Here is a 19,828-nt window from a genome sequence, read left to right on the forward strand (position 1 = left end):
TGTTGCCAAGTGACGACAGTTGATAAAAACAAAATCCCCAGGGAGGAATTTGAGGTTTATGAACCTGAAACTGCAAAGAATTAACAAGGAAAAGGTTTCTTTATTCAAAAATGTGGCAGCTTTTCATCATGAGGCACAAGATTCAAAATGTGATGTTTTTCTTTTGAATTACATTCCACAGCGTGTTTACTGTAGATTAGCCACTCTTCATGGTTACGTCATAAAAAATATTTTTGGTGGAGCTGATTCAGTAGAAAGGTAACCAGTAAGAAGACACTGGAATCCATGTGGAAAACGTAAGTGTCAGACAAGGAAAAATCTATGCATAGCATATACACAAGTCAACACCCACACACATTTTCCTCGCCCTCTCTGAGCTTTTTTTTTTTCTCAATGAAAGTCTTTCACGCAGACGACACACGTCTCGGTGGCAGTTGCGTGCCCCCGACACGAAGACGACAAAAGTTCATCTCATTAACTCCCGACGAGCCCGAGCCCGCGCCCGCTTCTGACACAGGAAGGGGCATGATTAAGCACTCCTGACGCAATCTAATTGTCTGTCCCGTTTCAAAAAAGAAAAGGAAAAAAAAGAAAATGAGAAGACCTATCACTCCCTCGCACACAAAAAATGTACCCCTGAGTCCACGTTGACAAATTCTTTAACAAGCTGTGGTTAAAAGGAAGCTGGTTTTACTCTGAGTCACCCCCCTCCTTTCAAACGGTTTACTGGAAATAAAGAGGGAGGAGGAGGGAGGGGGCACTTTCAGAGAAGTCACGTGACCGTGCTGGGCAAACCACAGCACAGTGAGCCTTTGAGTGCAGTGGGCCGAGGCGGGGGGAGGAGGGGGGGGGGGGGGGTGCGCAGGCATACGCCCAGCGCAGATGGCCCTCATTTATGTTACAGGAGATACAATCCTGGGAGTTGGCAATCAAGATTTCACAGCCTCTTAACCCTTTCATAACCACACTTCAAAAAACAACAATCAGGGAATACAGGAAATGACTTTAGAATCGAGTATTCCTCTTTCATATTCCTGTCTCTGTTCTCAGGAGTTCTTTTGCTACAGCGATTGATATAAAGCGGCTGGACTTCACTACTCTTAAATAGCCGTTGAGAAAAAATAAACGAGACCACTTGGCAGGAAGTTGGCACATGTATGCTAACAGAAATACCACAGGGGCTAAGTCAAGATGCTGCCACCTAAAAAAAACACTCAGGCATTAACAGAAAGGCAACATCGGCAAGCAGTTCTGGGGAATGTGTATGACGTAAGGTAAGGATGCTAATACACAAATACGTCTTAATCCAGTCTGAGATAAAAATCCAAATCCACATTGGATGAATGTTTCTGTTCTCCTTTAAACGTAGCGGAAAAAGGTAATGGTGGTCCGGGATGTCCGTGGAAAAGATGGAAACATCCGAGTAATGTAACTCATCCAGATGCTGTCCAATCACACGAGGAGAACACTTAAGATCGGGGCACGGGGCTGCCACGCATCATCAGAGAGCAAGTAATGCACAGTGGGAGATGAACAGAGTGCGTGAGAAAGAATAGGCGCAAAGGAAGAGTGGGACCCAAAAAAAAAAGAACGAATGAACGAGAGCAAGAGGGAGAGCGAGACAACGGGTGTGTTTTAAGACGGCAGCATGCAACGTCACTTCAAATCTGCTCTCGCTTGGATGGCTAACGCGCAGAAGATGCTGTTCTTGCGTCACGGCGCGGGAGCGCTACCGTGTTGAAAGTCACGGCGACAAAAAAAAATTACAAAAAAATCTTCCACGCTTGGTGTCTTATTACCGTATGATGTATGTTTGTCATCGTTCGGATTAATGAAGCACAACTTTATTAGCGAAGCCATATGTTTCGGAGCACATTTCTGTGGCACAATGACACTCATTTTCTTAACATTACATTATAAACATAAGCCTATTTTTAGATACTGAACTAAAACTATGTCGGAAGGAGTGCTTGTCTATATATTAGGGGTGTCAGGCAATTCAAATTTAATCGCATGACTTCAATAGTTAATTTGGGATTAATCTCAAATTTTATATATGTTCTAAATGTTTAATAAAATGTACAATACATGTTTGTTTAATTTTTCATACTGTTGTTAAACTAACAGAAATATGGCTGCATCTTTTAGTCACTGACAGTAATTTCACAAAGATTAAAAATATGTACTGTAATGTAAAAAAAAAACAGCGTGATATTGATTTGTGTTGAGGTCAAATATTATGCCACTAGATGGCATAATTGCATTTGTAAGACATTGGTGACAGCTCAGTGCATTTTTTTTTCATACTAAGAGCTAGCTAATCTTTAACATAAAGTAACTTGTGAAATTCTGAACTTTTTTAAAATTGCTGAACTTGAACCCAGTCTCCACAAATATATGCATTATTATTAAATGTATTACTGCAAAATTTTGACATGGACATGACTGCTGCTTTGTGAGTGGAATTCCCCCAGTACATTCTTTTCAAGTAAGGGGCGGTCAATAATCGCGCGTTAAAAAATTTGGTGGTGTTAAAGGAACTTTAAATTTCAATTAATTCAAAATTAACGCACTAATATTTGACATCCCTAATAAAAAAGATATATTGGTATTATGGCGGTCAATATAAGTTGTTATATATGTACCTTTTCTTGTGTTGATATGCTGCATCAACGGCCAGTTCACATTCATAGGGCCCTATTTTTGTAACAGGCGCAAGTTTCTTTTGGTATTTTCGTAGACTTTGCGCCGGTAGAATTGGGATGTAACAAACTTAAGCACGCTGGGCTTGACATTGCAGAAAGAGAAACAGAGTAGCTGGGGTCCGTGCATGGATGACATCGACAGATAACTTTCATGACCTCGCCTTGCGGATGTTGTGATGTGGGCAGTTTGAAACCAACTTGCACTCCATTTGTGTGCAGCATAACAGCTAATTGCAGCTTCACCATGTTTACTTTGAACTCTGGGCTCCACTAATTGACCCAAGTCTACAGATTTCAGAACCCTACTGGGTTTATATTCAATCAGGACCCCAAACCATTCAGTGATGTAAAGACCAGTAGCAGAATTATGAAATCGATTCTACCGCTGATTGGGAGCCAATGTAAAGTCTTTAGGACTGGACGGCTCACGACAAATCAAGGCTCACCTGTATTCTGACTTCCCCATTAAATTATTTGTCATTTTAGTTATCTGGTCCGTGCTTTACATTGATTTTCTTCTAAATCCAATAATGTCAATGATTTTTCCAAATTAAATGAATAAAATAACTGAGTTTGCTTTCGTCTTCAAATACATTACGTGAGAAGGGAACACAGGACTTTAAGTACCTCCAGCGGCTCTGCGCACATGAAATGCTGACGTCGGCAATTGGCGGGAGCTCGCCTCACACAAGAAACATTGCTTGTTTGCCTTTATATCACCAATATATGTGTTTGATCACACAGGTACTGCACATGCTGATGTCCAGCAGTCTAATATATTTAATGAATGGGTGCGAAGTATTTAGCATTTCTGTCAGCCAGAAAAGCAACTCAAAGTGCACAGTGGAGACACATTTTAACTCATTCACAGAGTGTGAAAACCTAGATTTTTTTAATGTACATTTAGAAAAGATATACAATTTGTGATTAATCGTGAGTTAACTAGTGAAGTCATGCGATTAATTACAATTAAAAAATGTAATCGGCAGACGCCCCTAATTTTTAATAATCTTTTCTTTTTTTTAAATCGCGTCAGGCGATTACATTTTTTAATTTTAATTAATCACGACTTCAAGAATTAACTCACGATTAATCACAAATGTTATATCAGTTCTTAATGTTAATTTATTTTTAGGTTTTCATACTCTTATTAACAAGTGGAAAAAGTAAAAATAGTTAAAATTAATTTTTGACGTCAATAGCCGTCAATGGCAGTGAATGATTTAAGTATCGTGCCATTGCCGCACATCATCAGCTTCCCATAAACATACACAACCACAAGATTTACCCTCGGCTGGTTGAGGATGTGCAGATCTTGCCTCCATCTTGAAGCGGGAGTCCCTGGGCAACGCTTCCATTCACTTGTATTGAGTTGACTGCAATTGGCGGCAATAAATGAATCATAACTCGTCTAGTTTTTTAGCAATTTTGACATGGATTCGTTTGTAAGAAAGATCAGACATGCAGCTATGATACCAGACAGGTAGGTCATTTTATAATCAGCTTTTATATCAAATTAAGACCAAATGCTTTTTCATTGTATAAAAGAGAGCTCAGAAAAAATAGCAATGAACTTGCCTTTTTTTTTTTAAGGAGAAGCCAACCTTAAACATTTCTTGACAAAAATATGTTATATTTGACCTCACTAGTCTAAACATGACATTCTGATTAATATTACATTTGTGGAATATGAGTTTTGAAGCAAAATGCAGCTGTTTCTATCCATCTCAGGGGCGGCCATTTTGCCACAATTTTTTTTACATAAAAGGTCAGAACTCAAATACAGGTTAATCTTCTCCTTTGGATTTCATATTTTTACATGGATGACTGGTTAGTTTTAGGAATTAGAACCAGGGGCTTGTATGACTGGGGGAGATTTTCCAGGCAGCATATTTTTTAGATCGTTCAGTTGTCAAGGATATACATGTTGGTGGTGAAGCACTTAACTTTTGAACATTTTTCTGAATCAACCTCAAAGGACTTTTTTTTCAGTTTGGAACTCTATGATACAGTTTATATATGAATTATAAATTAGATGTCGTGAAGACAGTCAAGTTATATATAGGTTTTCTTCCACTGCCATTTACTGTGCCTGAGTGACAGTTGGGTCAATCAAGCATAAAAGTCACCACCCTCACCCCAGTCATATTTCCGGTGAATTTTTTCCTTATTGCAAAACACAAGTGGCATTTCAAAATGGACACAAATGGCGGGAAGATAAAATTCCAGAGCATCATTTTTTATTTATTTTTTGCTCTCTTAGTCATGGAGTTGTGAAAGCACACACCAGTGACGCACTAAGGTGTGGTTTGGGACATAAGTTTGTGCGCAAACAGGCTTGCTTGCGATGAATGTGTGGTTGCTTACAAAATAATGGAATTAAAAAGGAGACAGGTGGAATGAAAATAAAGAGAAGTTGAGAAGGAGGATGGAATATTGAGACTTAATGATAGTGATGATGATGAGGAGGCGAAAGGCCACGATGTCACCTATACCAGCTGCTTTATGCCTTGAATAAGTCAGAATGGAGTCATTGCCTTTCGTGGTTATAAATTAAGGAGGAAGCTTTTGTAGAAATGAATGCTCAGCTGTTCATGCTTAAGTTAATGCTCTGTGACATCATGTGCAGACAACACAGGGCTCTGCTCGCCATATCAATAAATCTGAATTCAAAAGGATTTGCTATAGTTTTGAAAAGGCAGATGTTACTTAACTACTGAGCAGGAGGTTTGTGAGACTTATTGTTTTGTCAATAACGTGACTTCATTGTTTATTTGCAAATTGTAACAATTACGCATTTGTCTTATTACAGCTATGAGATGCGATCTCAAAGGGTGTGAAAATGAGTCATGTTTTCAAAGGCAGAATTGTGAGATTACGGTCCATAATAAAAATAAACAGAATGGACTTGCACAAGCAAAAGTTCCACAGATTTTAACGGGTTCTTATTAGGGGTGTCAAAATTAGTGCATTCATTTTCAGTTAATTTAAAGTTCCTGTAACGCCACTAATTTGTTTTAACGCGCGATTAATTACCGCTCCTTACTTGGAAAACCTGTAGGGGAATTACAATTATACAGTCGCAACGCCACGTCAAAAATTTAGCAGCAATAAATTTAATAATAATACATATATTTGTGGAGACTGGCGTCACATTGTATTTTACAATTTTCAAAACGTGCAAAGTTACTTCATGCTAAAGATTAGCTAGCACTTAACTCATTCACTGCCATTGAGGGCTATAGACGGCAAAAATTCATTTAAAGTATTTCACTTTTGCTAACAAAAATTAAAAAAAATATTGTAAATTTAGAACAGATATAAAATTTGTGATTAATCGTTAGTTAACTAGTGAAGTCATGTGATTAATTACAATTTTAAAAAATTATCGCCTGACGGGTCTTATTAAAAAATATATATGAAAAATAAGGGCCGTTTAATTGTAATTAATCGCATGATAATTTTATATCTCTTATAAATGTACAATTTTAAAAAATCTAGGTTTTCATAAAATTTTTTAATGAAATGAAAAAAATTTTAAACTAATAGAAATAGTTCCCATGAATTTTTGACGTTTATAGTCGTCAATGGCAGTGAATGAGTTAATATGAAAAAAAATTGCACTAAGCTGTCACCAATGTCTTACAAATGCAATTATGCCATCTAGTGGCAGAAAAATGACCTCAACATAAATCAATATCACACTCGTTTTTTACAGTACAGTACATATTTTCAATTCTAACTCAATTTTATGAATCATTATTGTTTCAGTGACTACAAAATGCAGCCATGTTTCTATTGGTTTAACATTCCCCCCACCCCAATTTTTTATTGCGATTAATTACGATTAGAAATTTTAATCGCCTGACACCCCTAGTGATTAAGCATATATAAATCATAAAGTCAGAGTAGTTGAACAACCAAACGTCACCTCCAAACATGTTCAATCTGCCTTGCACATGTGGAATGTGGCATCCCTGATTTTATAGCTTTAGAGTTCAAGTTTAAGAAGTGCTAACAAGCCAGTTGGGTGTGAAGGAAGCGAGATACTGATACCGTATGTGACAGTCAAAAGGCACTTGTAGCTATAAAAACGATAGAGCCGGAGTGATTTAGGGGAGGCTTAGTATGAGGCGAAAAAGAGGAAGTGATTTGAGGGGGATAAATCCTCAGAACTTTATTGGTTTACAGCGCCGAGACATGAAGACGGTGAGGTGGAGGGTTGGCAAGGGTGGCAAGGGTGGCAAGGTGAGGGCAAGGGCCTCAATTAACACAATGAAAACAGCTGCCAAGAAATACAGTGGTTCTCAAAAGCTGTAAAATGAGGATGAGAGGAGACACCGACCATGCAATTAATGTATGCTCCAATGGCAGACAGGTTTTCGGATATATTTAATCACTTTCTTGACATTACGTAAACAGACAGAAATGGAAAAAAAAAATGGAGGTTGCGGCCCCTACCAGAAGAATCCATCACAATAAAGTAATTTGCATCTAGCTGGATAATTTGAGGTTAGCAAGCAACCGTGGCAGCAATAAGCCAAAACAATCCCTTTCAGTTGGTGTTGCTACCCTTTTCTCTTGCTAAAACTAGTCTTTGATGGAATCTGCCATTTGTTTTCATTATAAAGGACGCGGCAGCTGCTCTATTCAACAGCTTCTGCCTCTGCACGCGTTTGTGTGGGGTGCACACTTAAGAAGAAGGGGGAAAAGGGGAGCTGAAGTAGTGGGGTGGGGACAGGCTCATCAACAGCACATACACCGGGTAGGAGGGGTCGTTGTTAGCGTTGTTGGTTCCACAGGTGTCTAGAACTGTACAGCTGACAAGCGGACCAAATGTCAGGGTGACCCGGTGAGTGTTTGACCAACACTTTCGAGTGTGAGGTAGTTTGATAATGATGAACACACTTGGTGCTGCAAATCAAACATAAACAGACATTTATGTGCAGGATCAGTGTTGTCTGCACACAGGAAACATGAGATCTAGATTTACTGTAAGGAGTTACATCAACCCTTTCTGCTCAAAAGTCGAGTGACCATGTGATCGCTCTTTTAGTCTGATATTTTCTGAATTTACAGCACAATGTGGAAATAAACCAAAAGATGAATTATTGTTGTTAGGGGTGTGCCCAAATTTTTTTAGAAATTCTCATTTAATCCAATTCAGAATCGATTTTAAATGTACCAAAAGCAATTTTATTAAAATGATTTTATACTGTCTTGCCTTTGTCTGTGTGTGCCTTTATTTGGAGCCCTGTCCATGTTGAACCCGGTTTGGCCACTGAGGGGCAGTGTGGTTCAACGCGGTCTAATACACTGTTAAGTCATAGCCACATTAGAGTAGAAGGAAAAAGTCACGATCAAGTTATTCCAATAAAAGTTGTTTTTTTGCAGTGTGGAGCCGTTCTTTTGAGTGATAAAAGTACCGTGAGTAGCGCGCTAATTAGCATTAGCGAGTCAGACTGGAGTAGATCATTACAATTCCTTGCACATCTATAGATTGAAGCAAAAATCATTGTCAATCAAATCATTTTGAATCAAAAATCGTCCTTAATCTAAAAGCGATTCTGAATTGATTCGCAGACCCAAAAATCGGAATCGAATCGAATCGTGAGACATTTAAAGATTCCCACCCCTAATTGTTGTGTGATACACTGAAATGCTTGTGTTCTCAATTTTTTAAAAACAAGTTTGACAATTTTTAAACGGTCTAATTTTATTTAATAGTCACTATTTTTGCCCAAGACTTGATAGTTTAAAACACTGTTGTCAAACTTAAGACCTGGAGGCCAGATCTGGCCCGCCACATCATTTTATGTGGCCTAGGAAAGCGAATCAAGCATGTCAGCTTCCAGGATAGTATTCCCTCACTTTTTGCGGGTGATACATTCCACGCCCACCCACGAAGTAGAGGTCATTAAAAAAAAAAAGTTTAAATTATAATGTTAAATATACTTCTTTGTCATTCAGTAAAGGTTTACTAATTGTTGGGATGGATAATTATTCATTTTACATTTGTTTAAATGAAGTATTATCGCTTATCGGTTTCCGTCGACGTACTTCCTGTTTGCAAGCAAAACAATATGTCCGCCTTCACGGAGCACTATGGAAATACAATCCACTGACATCCACATTGAATTATCAAGCAGGAATGCCGTAAATTTGGTTTTATTTGACTTTATGCATGTAAGTGTGAATATTAATGCTTATTTTCATGAACATGTTGTTATAAATAATTTGATGTGCAGTGTATGTAGCGATTAACTTATTATATAATGGGCACAAAATAAAAATGAGATCATGTTCTTGTTACCAAGCCACTTATGCCAGTAACTTTAACAATAGGTTGAACAAAACTATTATTCTTGACTTCTGATTTCAAATCTAGTTATCCATCAATTTGTTGCGCACTATATATGAGATAACATGAGCAGATAATTAAACATTTATATGGTTTCACAGCCCTCCAAGGATAACCACAACTACAATGTGGCCCGCGACAAAAATGACTTTACCATCTACGTATTCCGAGGCAAAATGTTCTGACGGTGGCAGAAGGCTTGACCCATAACACACAGCTAAAACACTCGGAAATGGCTAAGAACAAAACGTTGGGCTTTTATTCCGAAGAATCAAGGATCTGAATATGGAAAAGAACCTTCGTCTAAAGTTTAGCCTGCAAGTTATTTACATTATGATTCATGCTGTTCATTCAAATGACTGCAGACTGTAGATACTAGTACTAGTACTCACGGCAGCTGCAATGTTGGTTAAAGGTGTGAAACCACCAGGACTGCTTGGGGGAAACTCTTGGGGTTTTTCTTGCTAATTTGTTATCAAATCAGTGTATGCGTATGCACATGAATGCAAATTTAAGTCATTTTAAGTAGGAAAATGGCAACTTGTATCAATACAAATAATTAAGAATTACAAATATTGTAATGTCTATTTTTTTTCTCCTACCGGGATTTAAATAGCATTTTAGCTGAGAATCAATCTTCTTGTTTACTTTTTGAAGGGCAGCCTAATGACGCTGACATGATTTGTTATTTGAAAACTAAAACGTTTGCGCATAAGGTTAGTGCAGTCCTGTGATCACTTTTTTTTGTTGTTGAAAATGTTAACTGTAACTGGCAAGAGGTACTCACCCGCATATACACTTCCAAACTGACTTTGGATGAGATCACACACAGATACCCCGATGTGGAGCCGGCCCGTCTTCCTCTGCCCTCGTGCTCAAACTTCAGCGTTGCCTGGCAGCAGCAGCTTGGGAGAATCCAAAGCTCACCGGTCTCTCAGAGGCTGTGTGTAGAGGCCGAGAAGAAGGGGGAACGGTTAAAAGAAAAACATTTCAGGAGTGAATCCACTTCTGGAAATAGTTTTGAGTCAGAGAAAGACCCTCTCTATCAAATTCAAAAGTGACAGTGAGTCAAAATGTGACAAATAACAAAGACAGAATAGAAAAAGGCAGTTTGATAGCCTCAGACTAACTATCGTGACACAGCTGGGTATAAACAAGCGCGCCCGTAAGTAGAGGAACGGGGAAATTAATAATCAAGATGGGTAATAACACCCTTGAAAAACAAAGAAATGAGCACAATCTGAAGTACATTTCAACAGCACGCTAACTCATTCACTGCCATTGACGGATATAGATGTCAAAAAATCATTTGTACTATTTCTATTAGTTTAACATTTTGCCCCACTTTTGTTAACAAGAGTATAAAAAATTTACAACATATAAAATTTGCGATTAATAGTGAGGTAACTATTGAAGTAATGCGATTAATTACAATTAATAAATGTAATCGCCTGACGCTCCTTATTTTTGATCATCTTTTTTTTCAAAGAAAAAAATGTCTAAGTTTTCATACTCTTGTTAACAAAAGTGGAAAAAACGTTAAACTAATACAAACATTAAAATTTATTTTTTACGTTTTTAGGCGTCAATGGCAGTGAATGAGTTAAGGATATTGAAGTGAAATACGCAGTTAGAAAACGTACAAGCACAATATGTCCCAGAAAGGATTTTGCAATATTACCTAATTGTGGGAATGCTGAAGAATTCCCACATATGTTATATATACGTATGTTATATATATATATATATATATATATATATATATATATATATATATATATATATATATATATATATATATATATATATATATATATATATATATATATGTTTTTATTCTGCACACTTTTTTTGCCGTGTAACAACTCCCACATAATACTTCCGGTATACACAGTTCAAATTTCAACTTGCTTAAAAAAGTCCCACCTCCGGAGTATATATTATGGGTGGGAATCTTTGAATGTCTCACGATTCGATTTGATTCCAATTTTTGGGTGTGCGATTCGATTCAGAATAGATTTTTGATTAAGAATGATTTTTGATTCAAAATGATTTGATTGACAATGATTGTTGCTTAATTTTATAGATGTTCAAGGAACCGTAATGATCTACTCCAGTCTGACTTGTTAATGATTAGTGCTCTACTTGCGGCACTTTTATCACTCAAAAGAACGGCTCCACGCTGCAAAAAAACAACTTTTATTGGAATAACTTGATCGTGACTTTTTCCTTCTACTCTCTGATGTGGCTACAACTTAACAGTGTATCAGACCGCGTGGAACCACACTACCCCAAAGTGGCCAAATCGGGTACAACATGAACAGCGCTCCCAATAAAGGCACACACAAACAAAGGTAAGACAGTATAAAATAATTTAAATAAAATCGATTTTGGTACATTTAAAATCTATTCTGAATCGTACTAAATAATAATCGGGATTCTTATGAGAATATATATTTTTTGGCACACCCCTAGTATATATGGTCTGATTTCACATTACTTATACTATTCGAACAATTTAACATTAAATATCAACTTTTCCCCATTCATTTTCAATGGCACAGACATTTTTCTAAGTCCCACTTTCCACGCCCACTTCCATACTTCTCATCATTACCACCTGTCTAATACTGCTCGGATGCGCAATTGGTAAAGTGCATTGTCCAATAACCAGGAGGTCGCGGGTTCAAATCCCACCTTCTGCTGTACATTGCAAATGTGTCCATGGCCATTATGCTAAGTGATATACCGAACATGTATACCAACCGACTACCAGACTACTATTTCACTCAAATGATAAAATGCGTGTTAGCTTTCAACATCAGATGGCACTTTTTGAAATAAATACTCTATTAGCCATGACATCAAACAAGTCAAGTTAGCTCTGTTAAGTTAGTTCACTGATCAGACTCCAATTAGAAATTAAAAACCATGTGGCTTTGCAGGTCCTCTCCATACTGTACACCCATGAATGGACTTGGATGATTGACAGATATAATCAAACAGGTTAGTAACAGTTGAATGGGCCACAAAGGAGGCCAGTGTAACGCTGTGTGCTCCGTTTGTTTAAGCACATGCACACATGCGTCTGTAGAAAGGGTGCTTGTGACGCACTTGGGCCGTTTGCTATTACGCAACAGAGCGCCAAAGCAATCTGGCAAAACTGGGGTGGAGAGGCAAGTCCCGGACATAGATTAGGCAAGGCAGGACAAGACTTGACAGATGTGGGAGGGCAGAGCAATGGCGTGTGAGCAATAGACAGGGACAGTGAACTCATTTTGATGACACCGATTTGTTGCTGGATTCACATTTAAAAAGAGAGACTCATACCTATATTTGTTTAAAGTTGAAGTCAACAATAAAATGCTCATGGCAATAATGTGTTTTATGTACCCCACTTGTGTAAGAATTTGTGGAATATGAAATAAGCAGTAAAATCCACCCGTTTTTATCCATCTCAAGCAGCGGCCATTTTGCCACGTGCCATCGACTGAAGATGGCATCACAGTTGCTCAGGGTTCAGGGAACGACCAATAACGCTTCCCCTGTTTTCTGAGATTGGTCATGTGAAAGCTGAGCTGTGATTGGTCGTTACCTGAGCCCTGAGCAACTGCGATGTCATTTTTAGTAGACAGCAAGTGGCAAAATGGCCGCCCCCTGAGATGGATAAAAACAGGTGGATTTTACGGCTTAATTCATATTCCACAAATGCGGTATTTATCAGAATACCGTGTTCAGACTACTGCATAGACAAATTATTGATTATTGTAAAATGTCTGATATACAGTAACTGTAAATAAATTTCTACTAACAAATGTGTTAAGAAACTCATAGGCAAAGTAAAGTCCTCAATGACTAGAAACTTGTGGATGCCGATTTTGAAGCTTAATGTTAACACCCGTTAGGCTGGATGCCTAGCCTAGCTAAGCCTAGCATAGCCAAGCCTAGCCTAGCGTGAATCCGGAGGGTCGGACGTCCTTCGCAAGGTCGCCAAATCCCGCCTGGGCCGGCAGTCCGAAAATGGAAAGATTAAATACATTTTGTTTGCTTGCTCTTCAAATGCAGCCTTTTGTTTGTTGTGAAGTTGGCTTGTTTCACGCTTTAAAAAATGGCTACAGTAGGTTCTCGAAAATAAAGCTCTTGTGACAAATTAATATACTGGTTAATAATAGCCCTTTGAGTAACTCATAGATGTGGCAAAAAAAAAGGGGGGGGTTAAATTTTTACTTCGTTTAACCACTGCTCTACTTACCATATAAAAGGTTTTGGGGTAGTTTTGTTTCTTAATAAAATGCAGAGGTATCGGATCGGGACTCGGAATCGGCCAATCTCAAAATGAAGTGACTCGGACTAAGGTCCAAAAAAAGTGTGATTGGGACCTCCCTAGTCTATACAATATATTGTAGTTAGCTGATAGCCTTTATGCCATTTTGTCTGAAACGGATCCGCAAATTCAGGGGGAAGATAAATGCCCGAGCTGTCGATCTGATGTTCCATTTCCTGTCATTGAAGACGAGGGGTTTTGTTACTGAATGAAAATGCTTGATTTGTCTTAAAGCCACAATGTGTAACGTTTTGTTGTTTAAAAAACAAAACAACACCTACTAATGGGTGGTGCACGGCTCCTTCTATACATATTATTCTATGTTGGTATATGTAATGGCGTTCTACAACAGCAGCCTGCCATCTACTCAGCATTAACAATGGGCAAAAACCTGAACAGTGATGTCAACAAAGACGAGGCAACGTTATGTGACGAAGAACAAAAATGGCAGGAAAACTCACTTAAGTACTCAAACCACTTAAAATTGACAACGGTCATGAGCAGTGAAACAATTCCCACTATATCATTGAAAAACAGCATATAAATTATTAACACAACATATTTGTCAAAGGGATCAAAAAAGCAAGCGATCTTATCACCATTGTGATCATTTAAATTGAGTTCACAGAAGCAGAGTAGAAATTCATGTCTTTGACATATTACATTTTTGTCATTGGGCACAGACAAGGGCATCCACAGAGGGATGACAACCATCCGAGCCCACTTAAAAGAAGACAGCCATGGCAAGGTTTTTAAAAACAACAAAATCGAACAGGGCTCTCTCTCTCCAAGGTAGTTGAAGGCAATGTCGCTTCATACACGTCAACAGACTCCATTCATGCCTTGTTGCAAACAATCGTGACAGGCACATTTTCTTACAGAATAAAAATCACAATAGAGGAGGAAAAGAATTGCTGATTGCCACACTGGCTAATTGATATTGCACTTTACATCTGTAAAGTATTCTCATGTTCTTTAAAATGAGGGAAAACTCAAGCCAGAATTGATATGGCAAATATTGGCAAAGGAAAAAAGTGCAGTTTTTATTTTGAAATTGTTCACCCTAACCCTAACCCTCACACCAATCATATCACCGTTTTGCCTACAAAGAAAATACATTAAGAAATACGTTATGCCTGCTGGGACCATATCTAAACATTAGCACAGGTAGTGTAACACGATTTTGGTGAATTTGATTGCGGTGCAGACAGACAGATTCTGAGCTCCACGGATATAAGTGTTGGATGTCATCATATTCCATTCATAAAAATGACAGAAGCGTGCATCGAACCCTCTGCATCGCTGTAGAATTAATTCATTGAACGCAATGCAACGCCAACTTCGGTTCATCTGCCCACTCAAGTCTGCTTGTCGTTCCTTATAGACACATTTGCTGTCAGCCTTTCAAAAATTATTTGGATGGAACAGTTCAGTGACAGCTGCTGAAGTGCACACTGAGTAGAACGTCCTCTGCATGAAAATAAATTATGTGTCAACATGCCCACTGTGTGAAGATATGAAAGCTTGTTATCCAATAGGCACAGCTGAAAGGAGCAACTGGGACCCTCTCATCTGACCATCATACACTTAATTAGCCCTGCGGTTTATTTCGTCATCACTGAAAAACTGATGATAATATAGCAATATTTTGCACGTGACTGTAACGATACAGAGATTTCGAGATCATCATTGGGGGAAAGTGACAGTTGGTTGATACATAAGATCCTACATACTCAAAATACAATAAAATAATATCTGATACACACATGTAAGAGCGAGTTTAAAAAGTATATAGTTGGATAGTTATGTTTCTGTTGTGTGTACATAATGGTTGCAGAATATTAACACAGTTAGAGGTGTATTGAATTGATTCATTGACAACTAATCAATTCAAATGAATAACTTTTGATAATCAATTAATCATTTGCATTTTCCATTAAAAATGGTCCAAATCCTCAGAATTTCAGCTTTTCGACATGAAATATTCTCAATTTCTGTAGTCCTACATGAAAGCAGATTCATTTTTCTTGAATCCCCTGAATCAAAATAAAACATTTGCTTTTACTATGAAAAACAATGATCAACATTTTTACTTTTTTACATATTACAGTCCAATAACCAATAACTGAATCACAATAATTTATGTTTTTAAATTTTCTGCAGGCAATTTGAAATAATGACCTATTTTTTTAATTAAGGGACTGAAATTGCAACATACTTTTTTTTTTAAATGAGAAATCAATTATTAAAATAATCTTTAGTTGCAGCCCTAAACAAAGATTATTTTTCCTTTGAAAATGTTGACAGAAAATTAAGACGTTTTTAAAACAAGAATAAAGATATGAATCTGTTGTGCTGTCTGTTGATTTTCATTACAGTTACAAAATGCATAATTCTTGTCAATTGTGTCCGCTCTGAAAATTTGCCATGTATATCTAATTTGCTCAGGGGTTTCCCCACTTTGTGTCGTTTTCTGGAGTTTCCTACACTTTACATTTACCTCTTTCATCAAGACATGAACAACTTTTTTCCCCTTTTTGTCCTTTCTTTCTTTCTTTCTTTTAAAAATGTTTTTAAGTATGCTGGGGGGATTTCTTTTTGTGCCATTAAAATGAACCCTAACACTTTTGCATCAACAATCTTTTCCACCCTGGTTGTACACGTGGCATCCAACGTAATAATATATATAATATTAAATTATTCAAAACGTAGTACTTGTACTTTCTTTCTTTAAAAAAAAAAAACACGGACAAAAAAAAGCCATAAATACATTACCACAATTCACTATTATAATTTTTTTTAATGACATTAGACAATCGACTTTCCAAAGAGTCATCCATGAACCACAAATTTAATTTTCCAGCAGCCTTTAATACAGCTTATGCACCTAAAAAATGTTTTGTACTTTTGCAGAACTTACAAATGCTGACAGTTAAGTGTGGCCTTTGTATTGCATGTGTGTGTGTGTGTGTGTGTGTGTGTGTGTGGGTGTGTGTGTGTGTGTGTGTGCGTGCGTCCGTGCGCATTTGCGTGAGTTATTCAGGATTGCGTGGGACTGGAATAGACGGCGAGTCAGACACATGCCTGGGATGGTTAAGACGTTACGTTTGAGAGGCCATAATCCAATATAATAATATGCACATTACATACATAAAGAATCTCCCCATGTACAAATCCGGTTGGTATTTATGGATAAAAGCCTGGTGGGGATGCGTAAATCACAAGACATTTGGGCAAGTCCATGTCTAACGGGATGAAGAAGAAACATGAATGATAGCAATTCTGCTTTTTGTCTTTTTCTCCAGGAAAGCAGAAATATTTGTGGTCGGGTGTGTCATGCTCTCATCTAAATGTGGAACTCTCGCAATGCCATTCAGATTGATTACAATTCTAAATGTATACTTTAGCTGTAGAGCAACTCAGACCAAACAGCTCTGTGTTCACTGCCATCGACGGCAATAGACGTCAAAAATTCATTTGAACTATTTCTATTAGTTTAAAATTGTTTCCACTTTTGTTAACAAGAGTATGAAAACCTAGAAAAAAATGATCGTACATTTAGAACAGATTTTAAATTTGTGATTAATCGTGAGTTAACTATTGAAGTCATGCGATTAATTACAATTACGCCCCTAATTTTTTAACCTTTCCTTTTTCTTTTTTTTTTAAGATTTTTTTTTTCAAATGTCTAGGTTTTCATAATCTTGTTAACAAAAGTGGAAAAAAATCTTAAACTAATAAAAATAGTTTCAATGATTTTTTGGACGTTTATAGACGTCAATGGCAGTTAATGATACATAAGTGACAAATAATAAAAAAATAAAAAATAAGCATAAAACAAACAAAAAAGGCGAGTGGAAAATTGACTCCAGATCATACAGCGTGAGCATGAGTCATGTCTCAAACAAAGCAGCTACATTTTCAACTGGGTGAACATGAAGGTATGGAGGTAAATTTGGTGCAAAACTAACTTGTGCAAAAAATTTGTACCTGTAGAAAAAAGTCTAAATTTGTATCTGTAAAAGTCGTGATTTGTATCTGTAAAAAAAATGTGTGCCTGTAAAAAAAAAAATTGTGTCTGTAAAAGAAATTTGTACCTGTAAAAAAAAAATGTGTATGTGTAAAACAAATTTGTATCTGTAAAAACAAATTTGTACCTGTAAAAGTCATGATTTGTATCTGTACAAAAAAAAATTCGTACCTGTACAAAAAGTATAAATTTGTATCTGTAAAAGTTGCGATTTGTACCTGTAGAAATGACAACTTGTAGTCAAAGAAGTCGCCACTAGGAGTCACAAGTGGTTTTTCTGCTGCTGTCCAGTGACGTGAGTTTTGCCCCATTTATCTCGCTACAAAAGGTGCAAAACTGATTTGTACTTGTAGAGCGCCGTGATTTGTACTTGTAAAGAAGGGGGCGGGCTCTGGTGAATGAAGGGTTGTTTTGACCAATCAAGTGAGAAGGATTTGAGCGGATTGGAGCGCAACCTCATTGGTTTAGCGAACGACGGTGGCGGGACTCGCGGAAGGATACAAGCAGGACACATCGTCGCCAACCAACATACATATTAAGAATACTTCAGTCGACTGAAGTATTCTTCCTCAACATACATATTAAGAATACTGAAGTATTCTTCCTCAACATACATATTAAGAAGTATTCTTAATATGTATGTTGGTTGGCGACGATGTGTCCTGCTTGTATCCTTCCGCGAGTCCCGCCACCGTCGTTCGCTAAACCAATGAGGTTGCGCTCCAATCCGCTCAAATCCTTCTCACTTGATTGGTCAAAACAACCCTTCATTCACCAGAGCCCGCCCCCTTCTTTACAAGTACAAATCACGGCGCTCTACAAGTACAAATCAGTTTTGCACCTTTTGTAGCGAGATAAATGGGGCAAAACTCACGTCACTGGACAGCAGCAGAAAAACCACTTGTGACTCCTAGTGGCGACTTCTTTGACTACAAGTTGTCATTTCTACAGGTACAAATCGCAACTTTTACAGATACAAATTTATACTTTTTGTACAGGTACGAATTTTTTTTTGTACAGATACAAATCATGACTTTTACAGGTACAAATTTGTTTTTACAGATACAAATTTGTTTTACACATACACATTTTTTTTTTACAGGTACAAATTTCTTTTACAGACACAATTTTTTTTTTTACAGGCACACATTTTTTTTACAGATACAAATCACGACTTTTACAGATACAAATTTAGACTTTTTTCTACAGGTACAAATTTTTTGCACAAGTTAGTTTTGCACCAAATTTACCTCCATATGAAGGTGTTTGTTTTGGGAATTCTGCAATGCGCGACACACAGCGGTCAGGTGAGTTGAAAATGCGGAGACACACTTGAGGCACGTTTGTTTTTTTAAGAAAGAAAAAAAAACACAGAAAAGGCATGGCTATCAGTTTTTTATGCAAATATATTTAATATTTCACAACACTTTACTCCAATTCCTTTTCTGTCATAGCTGATCATAAATAGTTTATTCGATGGATGTCACTTTTTGTCACTCAACTCATGTTCTCATCAGACCGTACAGACGCTACTAATTTGCATATGGGTGAGGTTGAGAATAAATGTGAAGAAACATGTGGAGGCCAAAATGTCAGACTTTCGTAGTGCTTAAAATGGCAGTTGGCGCAAATTAAAGCTGTGTCCCCCTCTAATTGCCAAGAATCAAAGCCTACATTTTAGAGTGAGATGGGGAAAATGTGTATTTTTAAACAAACTAAAATACATAAATATCGAAAATTACAGATGTTTGTAAAAATTAATGGAGTTATTCCCTGTGAGCCAAGAGAAAATTGAAAACACTAACAGGGAGTCATGTGGGTTTTTGCGCAAAACCCTCTTCAAGCCAAGAAGCAAAAACTCAAACTTAAGATAACAGGAAGACTGACCAGTAGCTTCTTGGAAAAAATAAATGCTTAAAACACAAAAGTAACAATGTACACCATCACTCGATTGTAATGCTCAAAATAACAATTAGTGATAAATGTCTAGAGTAGGCGTATCAGGCAATTAAATGTTTTAACCGTAATTAATCGCATGATTTCAATAGTTAACTCACGATTAATCACAAGTTTTTATATCTGTTCTAAATATAAAACAAAATGTACAATATTTTAAGTTTTAATTTGATAGGTTTTCACACTCTTGTTAAGATTAAAGTGGAGTAAAAATAGATTTAAAAAAAAGATAAAATAGAGTTAGAATTAAAAAGATGTACTGTACTGTAAAAAAACGAGTGTGATATTGTGTTGTGTTGAGGTCTTTTTTCTGCCACTAGATGGCATAATTGATTTTGTAATACATTGGTGACAGCTCAGTGCATTTTTCTTTTCATGTTAAGAACTGTCTAGTCTTTAACATTAAGTAACGTGTGAAATTCTGCACATTTTTAAAATTGTAAAAAAACAAC

General features: G+C 37.1%; 1 protein-coding gene across 3 annotated transcripts in view; it reads right to left on the reverse strand.

Moving 5' to 3' along the window:
- LOC147160451 (uncharacterized) overlaps positions 1-19,828 on the reverse strand; it is an 81,834-nt gene that overhangs the window by 49,459 nt on the left and 12,547 nt on the right. For all 3 annotated transcript variants that reach the window (XR_015090388.1, XM_086057778.1, XM_086057777.1), the window contains one exon: positions 9,854-10,007. The gene's annotated coding sequence lies outside the window, so the exon portion shown is untranslated. The remainder of the gene's footprint in view (positions 1-9,853; positions 10,008-19,828) is intronic.

The sequence above is a fragment of the Leptonotus elevatus genome, chromosome 16 (assembly GCF_054856555.1).
Source record: "Leptonotus elevatus isolate MCC_2025b chromosome 16, RoL_Lele_1.0, whole genome shotgun sequence".
Classification (NCBI taxonomy): Eukaryota; Metazoa; Chordata; class Actinopteri; order Syngnathiformes; family Syngnathidae; genus Leptonotus; species Leptonotus elevatus.